Raw genomic sequence first — 20,296 nt, forward strand, 5'->3', positions numbered from 1 at the left:
ATTGAACTGTTTTCTAATAATGTTGTGTTAAATAAAGTGAAGGAAGGAGAGAAATAACGTTTCCCTAGCAGTTTTTAAAAATGTCCCCATGTAATCCGATTAATCGATTAATCGTGTCGAGACCCCATCCGATTAATCGATTATCCAAATAATCGTTTGTTGCAGCCCTACTGCATGATGGTATTTACTTATTTAAAAAGAGCCAGATGTCTGCTACAGCTGTTTGTGCTCGTTAATGTGGGCAAGGGAAAACTAAAGGAATATGATGCAATTTGCCAAGACTCAATAACCAGGTTAGACATATTCAGGTCAGCGCCGTGCATTCATGTACACAACAACCACGTTTTCCTCTCTCTCCATCCTGCAGAAAAGTGAAATAGATGACATCTTCCCCCAATGATGTCATCCGAGATCAAATTCAGCTGCTGTTTTAGTGTGGCTTGCAAACAGACAAGATTTTCTATATAAAAATAAATAGGATTTCTTCTAAAAACAAAATAACGTGCAAAAAGGTTGTTTCATGTGATTTCACAATTTCATTATTTTAAATAATACTTGTAAAATCTAAAATTATTGTCACTGTGGGTGTTGTGTGTAGAATTTGAGGAAAATCCATTTCAGAATAAGGATGAAATAAATTGTGGAAAAAGTCACGTGTTGTGAATGATTTCCAGATGCACTTTATACCTAGTACTCTGCAATTATATTATATTCTTTTGTCACAATACAGTTATATTTTAAGCCCAAAGAACCACACGCATTCATGTAATGCATCACAACAGACCCATTTCCACCATCAGAACTGGACTGCCACAATGGTTACCACATGCTGACTGGTTGCATCTTAGGGAGAAATGATATCAGCAGACGTAGCCACGCTGCCCGTGAAGCAAAACGGAAGAAAAAGAAAACTAGCAGAAGTGAAGGTGGTTCCGTTTCTAAATTCCCAATGCCAAAAAATGGGATGGAAATCCCTCAATGCCATAACACATGCTGCTTTGTGGTGTCCTTTGGAGCGCAGTGAAAAATCTGTTTCTTTTGATCACTGTATGCCACTTTTTAAGTCACGTAATGCGTTCTCGCATAAGGCGAACAGCCTTTTTTTGTCTTAAGTCCTAACAGTTTTAATCTTATTTATATCTTGTTTGTTTTAAATTCATTCACTGCCAATGACGATTAAAGTCGTCATTTGCATTTTTTTACTGCGTGGGCGTCGGAACGAGCCCCCGCACCGTGAGAACAAACATCTCAGCTCTAAAGCCGATCTTCATCCGCATACGTCACACATCACGTGATCAGGAAGCAGAAAATCCATGTGTTAGGAGATCGTTTTGGGCCACTGCTCTAAAAAAAGTGAGGCGCGAACCGGAAAAGCTTCTGTCGCTCACAATTCGACAACGGATTATGAAAGAACAAATAACGCTCGAAACACGCGGATTCTTCCTGATGTAAGAGGGGAGTCGCCGCTTTGTTTTGGTTGTTTTGGCGTTGACATCATTCTAGCGCGCAACGTTCTGTGACTCTTAAAAAAACAGTAAAAACGTCAAGAAACGCTGGCAGCGAAGGGCTTTACCGATCAGAAAACGGCTGGCAGCGAATGAGTTAACATGTCTGTTGTTCTTTGGTGTAAAGCTAATTATGTGTCTGTCGCTGCTGCCTTTTGACCCAGAGAGTTGTAAACGAGAATGAGTTGTCAATCGACTTATGTGGTTAAATAAAGGTTCAATAAATAAATCTTAACTGTGTAAAAGACAGTACAAAGCATCTTTAATTGTATTAATGTTCGTCTATGGCTGGAACGCCTTTTGGCACTGATCAGCTGAAACAATCGCAATACGTCCATAAAGGGTGTATTTGTGTCAGAAAAATTCACCTCAAAGCAGCAGTTTAGATTCCTCTTACCGATGATCTTTTCTTTAATGTGTCAAAAACGTAAGCTGGAGGAACACATTTCATAATTCTGAAGAATCACCACTTCAAGGGCTTTGGGTGATTCTACAAGCAAAGCAGATGAAAGAGGAAGCCGATAGTCAACATAAACAGGTAAAACTTAGGGCTTTGCTACAATTCACAAAATGTTAAAAGAGTCTATGTTGAGAATAAATCATCATACAACTATTTAATGATGTCTAGGTGTAAAAAGATCATTAAAATACAGTCAGCTGATGGAACTGAGGTCACAGAGAAAACGATTAATAGAGGAGACGTCACCAATGTGCTGAAAGCAGAAAAAACACATGACTGCCAACAAGTGAAAGAACGTTAGCTCAAAGTTACAGCTCGTCCACCATTATGCAGCCATTAGTGAGGTAACGGCGCATTTATTGACCCCAACAGTTCAGGACAGACAGTTGGTGCTGGTACATGATAAACACGATGAATACATTAGTCACAGCTGATCGTTGCTTTCATCTAGAAGCAAGTACACATTTTGTTTACCTGCATTTTGCTTATGACAAAAGAAGCAGGGGAAGACCCTCATGAATGCGCCAAACACCAGAGTGAATGGCTACTTCAGAACAACCCACTGAAGGTTAAAGATCTGACCAAAGTTACCTGAAGTAGGGAGAAACACACTTCCTATATGGTGATCAGTTCTGTCTCATAATGTAAAGTTTAAAATGTGAAACTCATGTAAGAGTAAAGTTTGGTGAAAGGCTTAAATTTGACTTATTTTGTAATTTCCCTCTGGGATTAATAAAGTATTGATTGATTGATTTTCTCAAAGAGGCAGATTATTCAGGTCCATGTTTTTGTTTTGCATGAACTTTCAATAAAAATCCAACTCGACACTGTCCACAGTTCAGATTGGACGAGAAGTCAGAATAATGTGAATTATTTTGTAGTAAAGAAGTGAGCAGATTGAGCCGGCCTTGCCGTTGATCCCTAGAAAGGGTGGGTTGATCTTCTGACCCCGTTTATAAAAGAGTTATTGTCCATTTTAAAAAAGCTTGTTTCTGTTGTACCAAACCTAGACTGAACCTTTAGCCTCATACCTGCGCACAACCGCACCAAGACTCAGGCATGCCGTTACACTTCTATCCATGCATCACTGGTTTTCTGACCCATACATTCTTGTGGGAAACTTAAGACACAAGCCAGCAAACCAGTGAACATTCACTTGTGAATGTTGTTAAAAACGTTATTTTTTAACTATGAAAGCTCTGTAAACAAAAAGGCCATGAAGTAATAGTACAACAAATAAATAATAGACTAAAGACAATGTGTTTCAGCGCTCAAGACAAACCTGTTCTTAGAGTTTCTAGTCAAAACTATGCCCCTGCTGTCATTACATCCTGTTGGTCACACAAAACACCACAAACAAGTGGACAAAAACATGTCTGTGTGGGACTTGTACATTGGTTTGAATTAAACTGATAATACATGTAGGTCCATTTGTTTTTTGTTTTTTACTTTGACAGGAACTGGGCCAAACGTCTAGCCTTGAAATAGACAAACTGTAGCAGTAGCAAAAGATTTGGTTGGTCAAGCAATGCTCCATTATAGCCTCAGCAAGTCTACTATTGGCTCATACAATTTTCGGTCCAGACTTGGCATCAGAGATGTGAGGGAACAAAACTACAAAGATGGCAGCAGCTCAGGAATGGCACTCGTTTAAATCGGCTTTGGCATCAACTTAGTAGAATTTTGGGGCTTTTCTTTAAGAAATGAGCATATTGAGGTACTTTAGTCATTTATGTAGAAAAATTATAAACTAACTGCTTCTCCTTCAACAGTACATGGTGGACTGTCCCACTGACTGATTTCTGTAGCGATGAATACATCACGTTGCTCATTGCTCTGATGGGTCTTAGCGCTTTGAAAGACAACTGTAGATTCCGCCCCTTTACTACGTTCTGTCTATGGGTTGGCCAGACCATATATTCACATATTTAGGATGGCTTGCCAGCCTACCAACATCAGCTTTCTTCCCTTAACTTGTATGGTAGAATGTAATGGAGCATCGACCATCTCTGCTCCCTTTTCTACTGCAACTGTCTTCTGAGTAGAGTAAGCCATTTATCATCACAGCATGTGTGACAGTGATGTAACAGGAAAGTGACAACTGTGTTTGTGTGTGTGTGTGTGTGTGTGTGTGTGTGTGTGTGTGTGTGTGTGTGTGTGTGTGTGTCAGTACAATGACTTAATAAAAGCTCTGAAGATTTATAAAAACAGTTTTGATTAAAATCACCAAACCATCTTGACTGAGGTCACATGATGCAAAAAAAGATGCATTTTTGAAAAATGTAGAAAGTTGGAGTTTCCCCGTCTATGCATATGAACTCTTGATTTGTTCAAAAGTACTTATGACGATTAGACGTTTTCTACATATAAGTCAGATTTAGTCAGTAGGGGGACGGATGTCTAAACCCACACTTGTGGTTAACGTAATACTCAATTTGCACTCGTTTCTGGACTTTTTACCTACTTTGTAATGCATCATCCATCACCATAACGGGAAAACCCTAAAACCATAATCATAATTGTGCAAGTGCTCACAAGTGAATGATGCTGAACTCCCCCACAGATAAAAACCATCAATTGTATTGATTCAATAGTAGATGTAAACTCGACCAATTAAATATTAAATTTGGTTTAGAGGCAATTCTTTCCATGTTATAATTGTGAACCGAGACCAAAACTGAAAAGAAAAAATGGTTTTTTTTTGTGTTTTTGAATCTAAATCTACAACAAACACCCCAAAAATTATCACATTGTTTCTGTTGAAAATGGAAAATTACAAATGATACATAGATTCTTTCGACATGATCAAAGCTGACAGTGGAGAGCCTAACAAGAAAGATTTGGTTTCAATTTCTACAACCATCAACACAAACCACTTTAAGTAATAAAGCAATTGAGTCTTTTGTAGGGAACAACAAGTCTTGCAGAGAAGGCTACCACCCTGCATCCAGGGTTATGATGTTTTGTCAGAGTATGAAAATGTTTCTTCATTTATTAGATTTTTTTTTCAGAGCAACTTACAAGTGCCCACAGTTACCTAGCTAACATGCATGATTTTGGTCTGAGGAAGGAAATCAGAGTAACCGGAGAACCCAAAAGCCTCAGAAAGAGCTTAACGACTGGCCCAGAGGAAAGCCGAATATAAAGACATGTGGTCTGCAGATAGTCTCCCATGGACTCTTGACGCTTCACTCGGACTTGCACACGTCACTTCCTTTATGGTAAATCGGGTCACACGTTTACAGCGAAAACTGGAACATCTCCACAACAGAACAAACCGTTAGCTGTGGATGCCCGGTTGCAAATCATTTATTACCGCAAAGTTGCAAAACAAAGTAACGTTTGTTTAAACTGCAGAGCAGATTTAGATTTGTGATAACGTTTAAACTGTGCAGTGGCTGGAGGATGAGGGATCTTGACTGCAAAGATGAGAAACATAACTCGATGTAAGAATCCCAGAAAAGATTTTAGCCAGAACTGCATGGGCTGCATGGGGGCGCAGTTGTTAGCACTGTTGCCTCGCAGCAAGAAGGTTGCAGGTTCGAAACCCAGCTGCAGCCTCTCTGCGTGGAGTTGCGTGTTCTCCCCATGCAGCGTGGGTCTCCTCCGGGTACTCCGGTTTCCCCCACAGATCACAACATGCTCTGTGGGTTAACAATTGTACGCCACTTTGGGAAAAAAGCGTCCGCTAAATGAATAAACAAACATTAAAACATGTTTAAAGATCATTTAAAAGCTGACAACATTTTTATACAGAATAGGATCCACAACTATGAAAAAACGGTACAAACTTTAATGATCACCTTCAAAATACTACATTAAAAAACAATATAAAATATGAATCTTATCTTCTAAATCTATTACTCCTTCTTAATTTTAAAACTTGTAAAATCTAAAACTGTTTAATCCTGTTAAAAAGAGAACGTGTTTCCTGATGCATGCCAATTAGTCAAATTTAGGTCAAATAAACACAGTTAAGCTTCGGGCTTGTTAGGGATCAACTCAAAGTGTGGCATCTAACGTTCAACTAAAGAGACGGAATCACTGGCAAGCTGCTGAACAAAACAGGAAATTCAATTTAACAAAAAAAAAAAAGTATCCCAATCTATTTTATTTAGGACTCCTCCAGGTCAGGGATGAGGTCCTGCCCCAAGTGGAGGAGTTTAAGTATCTCTGGGTCTTGTTCACGAGTGAGGGAAAACTGGAGCGTGAGATCGATAGGCGGATTGGTGCTGCATCTGCAGTGATGCGGGCGTTGTACCGGTCTGTCGTGGTGAAGAGAGAGCTGAGTCAGAAGGTGAAGCTCTCAATTTATCGGTCGATCTACGTTTCTACCATCACCTATGATCATGAGCTTTGGGTAGTGACCGAAAGAACGAGTTTGCGGATACAAGCGGCCGAAATGAGTTTTCTCCGAAGAGTGGCTGGGCTCTCCCTTAGAGATAGGGTGAGAAGCTTGGTCATCCGGGAGGGGCTCGGAGTAGATCTGCTGCTCCTCCACATCAAGAGGAGCCAGTTGACGTGGCTTGGGCATCTGGTCAGGATGCCTCCTGGACGCCTCCCTGGTGAGGTTTCCCAGGCATGTTCAGCCGAGAGGAGACCTAAAGGTAGACCCAGGACACGGTGGAGGGACTATGTCTCTCACCTGGCCAGGGAATGCCTTGGGATTACCCCGGAGGAGCTGGCCCAAGTGGCTGGGGAGAGGGAAGTCTGGGCCTCTCGCCTTAGGCTACTGACCCCGCAACCCGACTCCGGATAAGCGGATGAGAATTGATGGATGGATGGACTTTAATCCTTGATGCAATAAAAGTTCTACGCGTTTCTGCTGCTGGTGATATTTAGTCTTAGAAATAATAAATTGATGTATAACTGATTATGGTGTAAAGTTTTCACAAACCATAAAATTCCACATAAAAATGTTGTGATGCGAATGTGATGGCTTTATAAAACAGCATTTCATGAATCAATAACCCCTCTGAAATGTTGACAATTGTGGCAGCCAAACACCGGTCGCACTTGAACTAACGGTTAGCTCATCAATCCTGAAGGGTGTAAACTATTTCTCTCAACAGAGGCTGATCTACAATCATAATCATGGATTTCATGTAGAAAAAACACTTCAACATGACCAAAATCTCCATTATGGCATGCACTAATATGAAATACCTCCATTTCTACTCTGAATAAATACATTTAATTATTTTTCTTTAAAGCAGTTCTGAGTCAACCTTTAGCGCAAATATTTGACTGGGACTGTAAAACAACCTCTGTGGTCCACAAGATCTAAAAATACTCCTAAGTAAAGACGATATTATTAATCCGAGAGCGTGAACCAGTTAGTCTAAAAACAAAACCCTTAACAAGAAGCTGCGCGGTGTGAGCTTTCTTCTGGATCATTTGTCTGAGCTCGTCAGGAGAAGCATTAGTCTTCCCAGCTGATCCAAGAAAAAAAGAGAAAGAAACCAAACCAGCTACATAAAAAAAGGCTGGACCCCTCATCTCTCTCCTCAGTAAGCACAATACAGAAATGGAGCGTGTGTGAGTGAGTGAGTGAGTGAGTGAGTGAGTGAGAGAAAGTGGGGGGAAATTCTGACTTATTCATAGCAGCTTCCAATCAGCTTGGCGGCACTGACACTCATTTTCTGCCCCACTTCCAGTCTGGTCTTTTATCCTCATCCCGTCTATTTGGGATATTGAGTCTTCACAAACACCCCCACCCCCCACACTCTGCATTAAAGCAAGAAAAGCTTCAAGTTCAGATTGGGGGGTTGGGAGCAGCGCTGCCTTGTTTCCCCGCTCTCTGCAGCTACTTGATTCTGATTTGCAGCCATCGCTGCTGAGACACAACGTGGAGGAGAGAAGAGGTGATCTGAGTGATTACCACAAGCTCTGCAGATGAAGATGTCTGCTTTATATTGTGAATAATAAGACTGAGAAAAGTCTAGATCAACATTTGTGTGGTGACAGAAGAAACGCGTTGTGATTTCTTGTGCTCTGTTGCAATGATTCAAATTTATTGGTGATCAGCGTCAGCAGCTTTTCCATTACACTCAAACAGAACCGCCAGTGGAGCCAAGAAGGGACGACGCTTGTTTATTTGGTTTGCTATGGTGACAATGTCATCATTATTTTTAATTACTGGGATAATTCAGTTTTCTCTGCTAATTATTCGGTCAATCTGTTCCTTTGAGCTGCTAAACAAATGAGGAAAATGTGAGGAAATACCAGGTCTGTTCTTCAGGTGCATCCGTTTAATGAAAATCAGAAAAGAGTTCTTAAAGAGCAAGTCACCCTCAAATAAACTTTTTTTTGCTGATAAACTAAATAAACGAGTGTCTAATCGTGCTGCAGACACGTGTCGTCAATAATTTGGCACTTCAGTGCATCTTAGTTAAAATTTTAATTTTCTGCCTAAAACTGGCAGTGTTGTGCCGTTGTCGGGTAAAAACTCTGCACTGTATTTTCATTTCAATCTGCCATCGCTATTGGCTAAGAGGTATGCTATGATGTAAACTGGTACATTATGATGTCACAATGCTGTTGTGAGCCTGTGTGTGTGTGTATTTGTTAGCAGCTCCGCCTTCTCGGTCTGCTAGGCAACAGCATTTGTTGCATTTTTCAAACCGGAAGTGGGAGTTGAGTAAGAATCTGGTAGGGGGTGACTTGCTCTTTAATGATGTTATTTTCATTGCAGGAAGGCCATTCCATTCCATCGTGCATTTGACAGAACGTTTCAACATTTTAATGGAATAATGACCCAAGACACCTTTAAAATGTATTAGCAGCATTTAATCAATAAATTAAAAGTCAGACAGATTTCTGAGAAACGACAAAAACATTTCCAAGACAAATATGTTTGAAGACTTTTTTCTGCCAAAATAATGAGTTTTCCACAAAAATCTGATTTTTCTTTTAAATACTGAAAGTCTAGACACATGTAATCAAGCTGTCCTGCGAACAACCCAATTCTGACGCCGTAGCTTTCAGTTAGAAGAACACACCACAGGGAGAACACACTGGAATTTGCAGCATCAATTCATTAATGTCAGTTTTAAAACTAAAATATTAATCACATGAGGTTGTTGTAAAGTCTCATCTGCTCTCAAACACAACTGAGCATCTACAAGAGGACTGATGGTTTAGCTGCAGTGGTATTTACATCAGAACATGTCTTGCAGGACTTATTTGAGAATTTTTTTCCCTCCCCATATAATAAAACTGGAACTCTAACCCTAACCCCAACACACGTCCATTACATAATCTCCTAAAAAAGAAAAAAACAATCTCACAAATCAGTCTAGCATGTATTTTCTCACACAATGTGTAAGCGCATGTCCTGAGCTTCATTTAAGACCACGTCTGACTTTATGAACAGAAGTGCTGATGAGACTGAATGAGGCACAGACAGATGCTCTGCTAAGTGGGTCACATGAACGGAGCATTCATTAGGGGGAAGCTGGATGCACAACATGTTCTTCAACCCAACAGACCAGCTTGTCAAACGATGTGAAGATTAGATTTACACTTATTATAAGCCGATTCACACTCAAAACCAGTTTAAATGTCTCATTCACTCTTTTTCTAGAAGTTAGCTGAGCTCTAGCATGAATGAATGTCTTATGAGTTGCTCTTTAAAGGAAAAAATGCTCTGGAGCTGTTGTTTTAGGTTCATGATGTACAAATGTATCACCTCTGATTGGCTAACAGCAACATGACTCTTCCATCGCCTCCGTTCACTCTTCTTTGTTGGGTAAAATAAAAGTAAAAATGTTTAATCACCATAAATATCAAAAGCCCGAACGTGTTCTTCCATGTTGTGGAGTTGCTAATGCTAATGGTTAGCCTTTACTAGCCACGCTCTGCTGTTCCCTGGAAGCAAAATCAATAAAGCTTTCTGTGGTCACAGGCCAAGGTGGGTGAGGACATTAATGCAAATTTTCCTTGTGACGTAGAAGAGTCCGGCTTTTCTGACCCAATCATTGTCTGGTTTATTTCCTTTCTGCAACTAATGCGGGCGATGAGGGTTGAAGGACATTTTAAGTTCAGCATGCCTTTCCAACTTGGTGACCACCGTATTTCAAAATGAACAAGTAGTAAACATTTTGTCAGTGAACAAAACCTTTAAAGAGACAATGTGTAATTTTTACCTTTAATTTCTGGAAATAACCATTAAAATGTTGAAAATGAATAAAATTATTCAGTTATTGAAAAATATTGGCAGCTTCGTAACTAGGGCTGCACGATATTAGGAAAACCTGCGATATTCGATAACAGTGCTTAATATTGCGATATCGATATTACTCACGATAAATGAACAAATAAAGTATGCAGTGTTGATGTCGTCTAGCGTGTGACGTCTGCTCTGGGTTCAAAGCAAACAAAAACTAATGCATGAATTCCATTACAACATAACATTTTTATTGCAAAAATATGCAGCTGCACCTGCTGCTGTATTAGCAGCAAAACAACAAACTGCATGCATGCAGTTTCTCAGTGACTTTAAAACATCACCACCACCATAAACACCATGTGTTTTACACATTTACCTCTTCACTTGTTGCCAGTGATGAAAGGGAGTCTGGTGCGTTTGGTATTTAACTGAAGTTTGCACTCCTCAGAGCTTTTTGACCCTAATGGGCATCCGTCGGTAAGGTCTTACTCCAACACAATAATACTGCTTGCTTGCAACGATTTAGGTATCTACTGTCCCCTATCACCAGGAAAAACACACACTGTCACTTTAAGGCCCCTTTCCATCTACCTCTTCTTCAATATATATGCATATATATCCATCATTGTGTATTAGATGCTGTTTGTTAAGCCAGTTATTACGGAAATAATTTTTTGTAATTTCTAGTACGCCCAACAGGAAAACTACAGATCTGAATTTATTCTGATGTATAAGAAAACAAGATTATAAAACTACTGGTGTATTTAAAATCAGCTCATTCCAGGAGATTTCTAATCCTGACCGAAGGGGTGTTGGGATTGGGAAGAGTTGGGTCAGCTGGATTCAAGAACTGCTATAAATAATAAATATCAGCTCAGAAAACCCCTGCTCTGAAGAGTCTGCTGCAGATCCAGTGCTGCTGCTCACTGCGCAGCCTGCCTTACTGATTGATTAGCATGCCACTACTGTGCTACGGTATTCGTCAGCTAACCCCAAGTAATCATCAGCACACATGTGCACATTTATAAATAATCTCTAGAGGAAGTTGGGAGATTATTTTTGTCAAAAAAAAAAAGATGGCAGAAATATCCGACCTTTCCCGTATGTTTTCAGTTCTTCTTTAATTCCAAGTGAACATGGCTAGATATGATAAATGGTCATCTGTGTGTTGCTGACTGACTAATCTGGTAATCTTGCAACACTCTCACTGCCTGCAATCAAATCATCCATCTTGGTTCCCCCCCACTGCTGCAGGTTTTCACCTTGTTTTATGAGAAGGGCAAACGCTTCCTGACAGCTTAACATTTCTCTCTTTCGGGACTTTCTGTGGGGATTTCAAGGAGATTCTGTTAAATCCACTGAAAGGATCAATGTTAATAAGAGTAAAATAAAGCCACATATGCCTAAAATATCAAACTTTATTTATAAAGCACTTTTAACAATCACAAAGATGACCACAGTGCTGTGTACTGCTCAAGCATGTTTAAACATAAGTAAATAGCACAAAAAAGAAGACAAATTGCTAAAATAAAAAATGTTAGGTTATTAGAATACGAGTGATTACGGTAAATAGTAAAAAAACAGCTTTTAGTTATGCATTTTGCAGCAAATTTAAATCATCAAAAGGTGAGGGTATCCTTCTGATCCTTAATAAATCATTCAAAAGTTTTTGAGACATGGTAGAAAAAGCTCGGTCAGCCCTTGATTCAGAGTATTAGAAGACAGTTATAACGGATATAAATTGTTTGATTATCTTTGTTTAATTATTTGATTTTATTTCTGAGCAGTGAAAAGAATTAGGGTTCAGCTTTTAAAAACCAAATGGGTTTGGACAGGTTTTGCATTCACCGTTATTAGCATCCAACATGAGGGGGAAATGTCTAAATGGTCATGGAAACCAGCCCCCCAATAAAACAGCAGCACAGATCTGCTCACCATGACCTCTTTATTTCAGCATCGGTAGAATAAAAACCATGTCAACCAGTTGATCTCCACTGGGAATCGCAAGTAGGCACTGATCAGTTTACTGAAGGTTAAGTGGTGGCTTGTATTGGTTTTATCTGCACAATTACCACAAGCCTGGAGGACCTTCTGCCGTGTGGTGAAGTTGCTAATGCTAACAGTTAGCTTAAACTAGTGTGACATACTTGTAGGACGTTTGAGAACGGGTCGGCCTTCAATTTACCAAAACAGAAGAACCAAACAGAAGGAAAGCCACCCAGAACCAATCATGTGGCTAGCCAAGAGCCACACAGACAGCACAGTAGCAGCCAGACACGCTAATGTTTGTATGGCTCTTACTTCAGGTAACAAGTAGGAACCGGAAAAAAAGACAAACTGTTTGCTCCAAAAGAAGTGAAGATGGATGACGCAGCAAATGCAATCACTGACTGAGGAACAGTTCAGTCCTGTGTAGATTTTAGCGATTTAAAGTCGGACAAAAAATCAAAGCAGCTGCAACACCAATCATTTTGAGCGTGTGGTCCAACAAAGTCAGGGAATACTGCCAGTCACTTTGACCACCTGAACCAGCACCCCCTGCTGGAGCAGCATAATATCAAACGTTACAATCCCCGACAAGAGTGACTGCAAAGATTGACAAAAAAGCTAATTGTTTAATGTTGCTAAATATTTCAATATTGACTGATATGAAAAATAATATAGTGATAGAACACTTTTCCATACTGCACTCCCTTATTTAGAGTTGCAACTGGACTAAAGAGCATTTCACTGAAAATGTTTGTGCAAAAAGATTCTAATCGCATGGAAACCAGTGATGACGATGAACAGATACTGATGAAGATGCTATTTTTACATTAAAACAGTGTTTACAGGACTTTTAATGCTTCTAAAATGAGGGAAGTCAATCTTTTCTCATTATTACCAGTTGGTTGGACTTTTTACTGTTTTAAAAGATAATAGAACTGAACTTTTATTCAACAGCAACTTCATACATCCCAGAGGAAAAGCCTGAAAACTAAAAACAATAAAAAGAGATGGTGTTTTATTACAGGATATGGATTATCACACTTTTATGGGACATTCTAGATGACTTATCTTAGACTGTGCAGCATAAATGACCTTTCCACTCCCCACCCTAAAATCATCACCAATATTGCACGAGGATTTAGTCACGGAGCGTGTGCTCTTTGGACTAGCAAGGGTCAGTTCCTGGATTTACTTGCTAAAGAGAACATGAGTGGTTACCCACAGACAGGTGTATAATAAAACAAAACAAAACAAAAAGTTGAAAATATCCCATGACTAACATATCTTGACTTGTAGTGGTTGAAACAACAAAGCAGAACATAAAGTCCAGAAATTCCACACGTCTGATATCCCACCGCTTTAACGTCTCTGCTTCAGCAGAAACACACTGGTAGTAAAGATGCTATTTCAGAAGGGTATTAAAATGTAAGGCCAACACATAAATCCAAAGAAGAGCGTAAAATAAAACAGAGCTGAGCTATTACGCTCCACTTTATTAGTTCAACTTTAAGTATGGCACTGGGAGAAAACACAGAGAGAAAAGATTACTTTGAGGGAAGCCTTAATGGCCCAGGTAACATTCACTACGTTTACATGCAGCCAATATCCCGGTTATGATCGGGTTAAGGTCGGTATTCGGGTTTCTGAGTTGATCAGAATAACCTGTTTACAAGCATAAATAGAAAGAGTTACCCCTAACTTGCATAACCCAATTTAAATGCGGACGTTGGGGTAGCGTCAGGACGTGTGGACTACGTCCTGACGCAATATGCGTCATATTTCGCTGTTTCTGTACTTTCGGCCGTCAACAAAAGACTTTTCACCAGACCGATGAAGACAGAGGTTTCCTCGTCACTCCAAAAGTGTGGTGCTGTGCCGCGACTCGCCATGTTGCTCCCAACTTGTTTACTTCCGGTGATCTGGCACATACAAGACGTCTCGCTACTCAAAAGACCAAGATTCCTTGCGAACAGAGCATGCACAGAACACACGCTTTGATGGGGATATCCCGATATGCGTTTACACGACCAAACATTCGGGTTAGAAAAGGGTTACCCCGGGTGTAGTAACCGGGTTTTTAAAAACCCGGTTATGAGCATATCCGGGTTTTTGGCGGTGTTTACACGGACCTGCGGAACCGGGTTATTGTGAATATTCGGGTTTTAAAAGGGTTACTGGCTGCATGTAAACACACACATTTTTATGAACTCAGCTTCTTTTGTCAAGTGTTTGTTTCCATTTCCAGATCACACAACACACGGCTGTGAGAAAAGGGTGTGGTAGAAGGAATTTCATTACTGTGGATCTTCTCTTTAGTCAGGAGAGTATTGTAAATGATCACACGATGATCTTAAACAGAAGTATGAATACAAACACTGGATTTCAGTACCTCAATGGACATGCACCAAGTTTCTGTTTTGCAAAAGGATTGAGTCTATTTTCTCAACAAGTTCTGATCAGTGGAGATCTTAAGACTGAGACAAATCCGGTTAATCAGTGGTTCCAGACCCTTTACAATCTTTATACAGAAACACAATGTTATAAAACTGTTACAGACTTATGATTGATATTTTATAAATGTTATTTTTACAAATATAATCTTAGTTACCTCACAACCTAGGCACAGACTAAATTGTGGAAATCTCCTTGGAGGGTCACAGACGCCAAGTTGCGAACCCCTTTACAGGTCCTTCTCAAAAAATTAGCATATCGTGATGAAGTTCATTATTTTCTGTAATGTACTGATAAACATTAGACTTTCATATATATTAGATTCATTACACACAACTGAAGTAGTTCAAGCCTTTTATTGTTTCTAATATTGATGATTTTGGCATACAGCTCATGAAAACCCAAAATTCCTATCTCAAAAAATTAGCATATTTCATCCGACCAATAAAAGAAAAGTGTTTTTAATACAAAAAAAAGTCAACCTTGACATAATTATGTTCAGTTATGCACTCACTACTTGGTCGGGAATCCTTTTGCAGAAATGACTGCTTCAGTGCGGCGTGGCATGGAGGCAATCAGCCTGTGGCACTGCTGAGGTGTTCTGGAGGCCCAGGATGCTTCGATAGCGGCATTAAGCTCATCCAGAGTGTTGGGTCTTGCGTCTCTCAACTTCCTCTTCACAATATCCCGCAGATTCTCTATGGGGTTCAGGTCAGGAGAGTTGGCAGGCCAATTGAGCACAGTAGTACCATGGTCAGTAAACCATTTACCAGTGGTGTTGGCACTGTGAGCAGGTGCCAGGTGGTGCTGAAAAATGAAATCTTCATCTCCTTAAAGCTTTTCAGCAGATGGAAGCATGAAGTAGCTAGCTGCATTGACCCTGCCCTTGATAAAACACAGTGGACCAACACCAGCAGCTGACATTACACCCCAGACCATCACTGATTGTGGGAACTTGACACTGGACTTCAGGCATTTTGGCATTTCCCTCTGCCCAGTCTTCCTCCAGACTCTGGCACCTTGATTTCCGAATGACATGTAACATTTGCTTTCATCCGAAAATAGTACTTTGGACCACTGAGCAACAGACCAGTGCTGCTTCTCTGTAGCCCAGGTCAGGCGCTTCTGCCGCTGTTTCTGGTTCAAAAGTGGCTTGACCTGGGGAATGCGGCACCTGTATTCCATTTCCTGCACATGCCTGTACACGGTGGCTCTGGATGTTTCTACTCCAGACTCAGTCCACTGCTTCCGCAGGTCCCCCAAGATCTGAAATCGGTCCTTCTCCACAATCTTCCTCAGGGTCCGGTCACCTCTTCTTGTTGTGCAGCATTTTCTGCCACACTTTTTCCTTCCCAGAGACTTCCCAATGAGGTGCCTTGATACTGCACTCTGGGAACAGCCTATTCGTTCAGAAATTTCTTTCTGTGTCTTACCCTCTTGCTTGAGGGTGTCAATGATGGCCTTCTGGACAGCAGTCAGGTCGGCAGTCTTACCCATGATTGTGGTTTTGAGTAATGAACCAGGCTGGGAGTTTTTAAAAGCCTCGGGAATCTTTTGCAGGTGTTAGAGTTAATTAGTTGATTCAGATGATTAGGTTAATAGCTCGTTTAGAGAACCTTTTCATGATATGCTAATTTTTTTTAGATAGGAATTTTGGGTTTTCATGAGCTGTATGCCAAAATCATCAATTTTAGAAACAATAAAAGGCTTCAACTACTTCAGTTGTGTGTAATGAATCTAATACATATGAAAGTCTAATGTTTATCAGTACATTACAGAAAATAACAAACTTCATCACAATATGCTAATTTTTTGAGAAGGGCCTGTACAAACATTTCTAAATCAATGTTCTAATCTAAACATTAATCCATCTAATTATGCTGGACAGAACACAATCAATGTTATTGACTTCAGTAACATGCAATGTGATCTGGAGTAAATACTGCCAATTTATTTACTGTTTTGATACATTTAATTTTCCCACTGGAACTTACTACTTTATCTGAGTTTGACTCATCAGGTCAAAGATTTTATCCCTTAACAAGTTGCAGCTGATAGCTCCATGTCTTTGTTTACATTAGAGTAAGGATGGTCTGTGAAGCCAAATCTGTTAACAAGCTGATAAGCTAGGCATCAAATGAAAAGCTTCAGTTTAAAGTTGTCTGTAAGAATCATCTGATTCACACGCAGACAGGTCCTGCATCTTCTGACTACACGTCCCTTCTCAACAGCAGTCAGGTGTGTGGTATTTTTATTTTTAAAACACACAAATGTGGGTCACAATCTGCTACACACTCTCAGCGTTTACATCTGAAAGCATCAGACTGAAACAAAAAGAGGGGAACATTTACCTCAGAAAGCCTGACCCATTTAAAATCAAGATAAAAAAATCGATTAATCTCTATTTTTCTAAGTAATCTGATTAGTAACGTGATGAAAGTAAAAACACGTACAGCACGACGACTGTAATCCCCCTCCACAAACACTTTCGCTACAAGCTATTGGAATAATGACTGTTGGTGTGGGTGACATTAAACATGGTGACAGCTTTCAACACAGCGTTGAAACTGATGGATGGATGGCTGACTGACAGCAAACAGCTACAAAGCAAAGCAGCAGCCGAGCACAGATGTGGATCTGATAAAAACACAGCCAAAAGCTGATACATAAGCCATAACCCAGTGTCATTAAGCTACAAATGAGCTCTAAATTATCACCAAACATCAGCATTTTTATGAGAACTTAACGGAACAGTTTTGTAGTTTAAAATGATTAAAATAAGAAGTCAAACTCAAGTCGGACAGCATCGGCGTTGGACCAGAACGCTTCGGCGCAGCTAGCACCAACGTTAGCATTTTGCGAGAACTTGCGCAAACAAAGACACTTACCTCAATTCACGTCGACTCCGTGGGGCATGAACTGATGTCCAGTTAGTGGAGAAAAATGTGAAGTTATACAAATAATGTTTTCAGGACGAAAGCATTTGCTATCATCACAGAGTCGGTTTGTTGGTTAAAATGGGAGTTTGGCTAGGTTAGCCGTTAGCTAAGGCTGCCCACTTAAAGAGCTGCTCGAAGGTGGCCCAGTGCGCACATTTCTCCCCCGCAAGCCCTCAAGTTCCTTAACGTCTCCAGCTGTTTCCAAACACTTCAAAGTCTTAGCTTCCCAGTGACTCGGGACAGCCAAAAAATCGGAGCAAAAATCCTCCGTATCCGATCCGAACAATATCACGGAACATTAAAGAAGATCCAAAATGTCCACGAGAATTTATCAAGGAAATACAAAAGGCAAAAACGACCTCGGAACGAGGGAAAGCCTTTCCTCTGAAGTCTGTCGCGCCCAGATGTTTTCAGTCATGTTTCTTTCCGTGTTTAATCAGTGACAAAAAAAGGCGCAGCTGTGGTGGAAGTGAGCTACACGGAGGCTGGAGGAGCTCAGAAGGGGAGATTTCTTCTCTGCGACCTCTACACGCAAAAGGCAGCTCATCAGAAAGTCGCTCTCCCACCATCGCTCAGAGCCCCTCGACGATGCTTCGCTCTCTCTCCCAGACGGCGTCAGCGATTGGCCCCGACTGTCCACGGCCGCCCGGAACGGAGGTTACCCTTTAAAACGCGTCTCTATGCAGAATTAAAACAGCAGCTCAACAAATTGAGCAGTAGAAAGATATTTAAAGTTCTCATTTACATATAAACACTTTTTGCCTGCAACATTTGGCCCAATGTTACCTTAGAGCGCCCCCTGCTGTAAGTACATTTTATTGCAAGGAATTAAACCCTTTGCATGACTTGACTTTGTCACATTTCTCTAATGTGAACTGTAATTTCTCTGGCAATAATAATAATAATAATAAAAGTTAACTCATTGACCAGTTTTTATTATCCAGTACCAGTGCAAATGGTGAAACAAATTCTTGAAGGGGCGATGTGCATACGTATCTTCTACTTACCAGTTCAAAAACGACTACAACTCAGAAACAACCATCTAAAGAGCAAGTAACCCCTTACCAGAGTCTTACTCCACTCCAACTTCCTGTTTGAAAAATGCAACAAATGCAGTTGGCTGGCAGACCGAGAAGGCAGAACCGCTAACAAGTACACACAGGCTCACAACATTGTGACATCATATGGTACTAGCTGATGTCATAGTATACATCTTATGGGCCATTCCCATCTGTACCGGGTCGGCCCAGGCCGGGTAGCGTAGTTTTTACCTACAGAGGGTGCAACAGACAGATATAGGCAGAATATTTAAATTTCAACAAAGATCCAATCCAATCCAATCCTGGTGGTAAATCCTGGTGGTAAATCGGTGGTCCACACTTTTATCACCTCAAGGCTGGATTACTCAAACTCCTGCTTATACGGCATCAGTAAAGCAGCTCTTTCTAGACTTCAGCTGGTCCAGAATTCAGCAGCTAGGTTGCTGACTGGAGCTGACAGAAGACAACACATTTCTCCAATTCTGAAATCTCTCCACTGGTTGCCCGTGCAGTTCAGGATAAACTTCAAAATTATGCTTCTCACTTACAAATCCTTGAACCATCAAGCTCCTCCATATCTGTGTGAACTTGTCCATTACTACAACCTGCCGCGTGCTCTCAGGTCTGAAGATAAGCTCCTCCTAAATGTTCCAAAAAGCCGTGGAGAGAGGGCTTTCTCTGTCTGTGCACCGAAGCTGTGGAACGCGTTACCACTGCTAGTGAGGCAAGCACCAACAGCTAGCATTTTTAAATCACGCCTGAAAACTCACTACTTCAACCTAGCTTATACAACATAATTATGGACCTCACTGACATCTGCACTGTTTAAAAATGGACTCCACAATTATCGACTTCCGTATTATTGAGGTTCTTTGTAAAATGTTTTTTCCTATTTTATTCACCCTGTGTCTTATTGATTTTTAGCTGTTATTTTTGGGAATTTTGTTGTATTTCCTTTTTATCTTTTATCTGTGTTCGACATGTTTGTATAACGCCGGTTTAATTTACCAACATTTTTAGTGTACAGCGCCTTGTTTGGTTGTAATGCCTTGTGAATGCGCTTTATAAATAAAATTGGATTGGAAATTTCAACAAAGACGCACTAAAGCGCCAAATTATTGACTACACGTGTCAACAGCACGATTAGACGCTCATTTATATATATCAGCAAAAAAAGTTGATTTGGGGTGACTTGCTCTTTAAATTATTTCCCTTTTAATACTCAGAATAAACACAAGCACATGGTGTGTTCATTTCTACCAAACATTCAAGAGTAAGTGCAGTTCATAATGCCCATTTATTGCTTTATTCACTTTTTATTTTGCCTTTGGTTTGTTTTCCAGCTTGAGTTTTTTTGTCTGTGTGCTTTAAAAGATCGTCTGCCCAAAGCGCAATACTCAGCTCTGCCAGCAGGTGGCAATAACACAACATAGACATTTCTTTAACATTGTTTTGAACATTATGATCTTCTAAAATTTGAACAAATAAACACATTTCACAGCAACCGCTACAGGTAAGACTTGAGGTTAATATGACAAATAATAAACCAACATTGACTGTGTGAATGAGGGAATGAGAAAGGCAGGGGTGGTCATATCTGTGACAAGTAATTTATCTGGATATAATAATTATATTTTAATCATTGCAGTATCTGACACACTTTTTATCACCAGTGTCTGTATTCTTATCCTTTACTTTATTCATCTAATTCTTTGAAGGTGTTAGGGACTGCAGATTGGTAA

The 20,296-nt window shown here is 40.2% G+C and overlaps 1 protein-coding gene across 3 annotated transcripts in view; it reads right to left on the bottom strand.

The window, feature by feature from the left end:
* Positions 1–17,692, bottom strand: part of erbin (erbb2 interacting protein) — a 104,522-nt gene extending 86,830 nt beyond the window's left edge. For all 3 annotated transcript variants that reach the window (XM_070552447.1, XM_054744553.2, XM_054744551.2), the window contains exon 1: positions 17,464–17,692. The gene's annotated coding sequence lies outside the window, so the exon portion shown is untranslated. The remainder of the gene's footprint in view (positions 1–17,463) is intronic.
* Positions 17,693–20,296: the final 2,604 nt, after the last annotated feature.

The sequence above is a fragment of the Nothobranchius furzeri genome, chromosome 6, assembly GCF_043380555.1.
Source record: "Nothobranchius furzeri strain GRZ-AD chromosome 6, NfurGRZ-RIMD1, whole genome shotgun sequence".
NCBI lineage: Eukaryota > Metazoa > Chordata > Actinopteri > Cyprinodontiformes > Nothobranchiidae > Nothobranchius > Nothobranchius furzeri.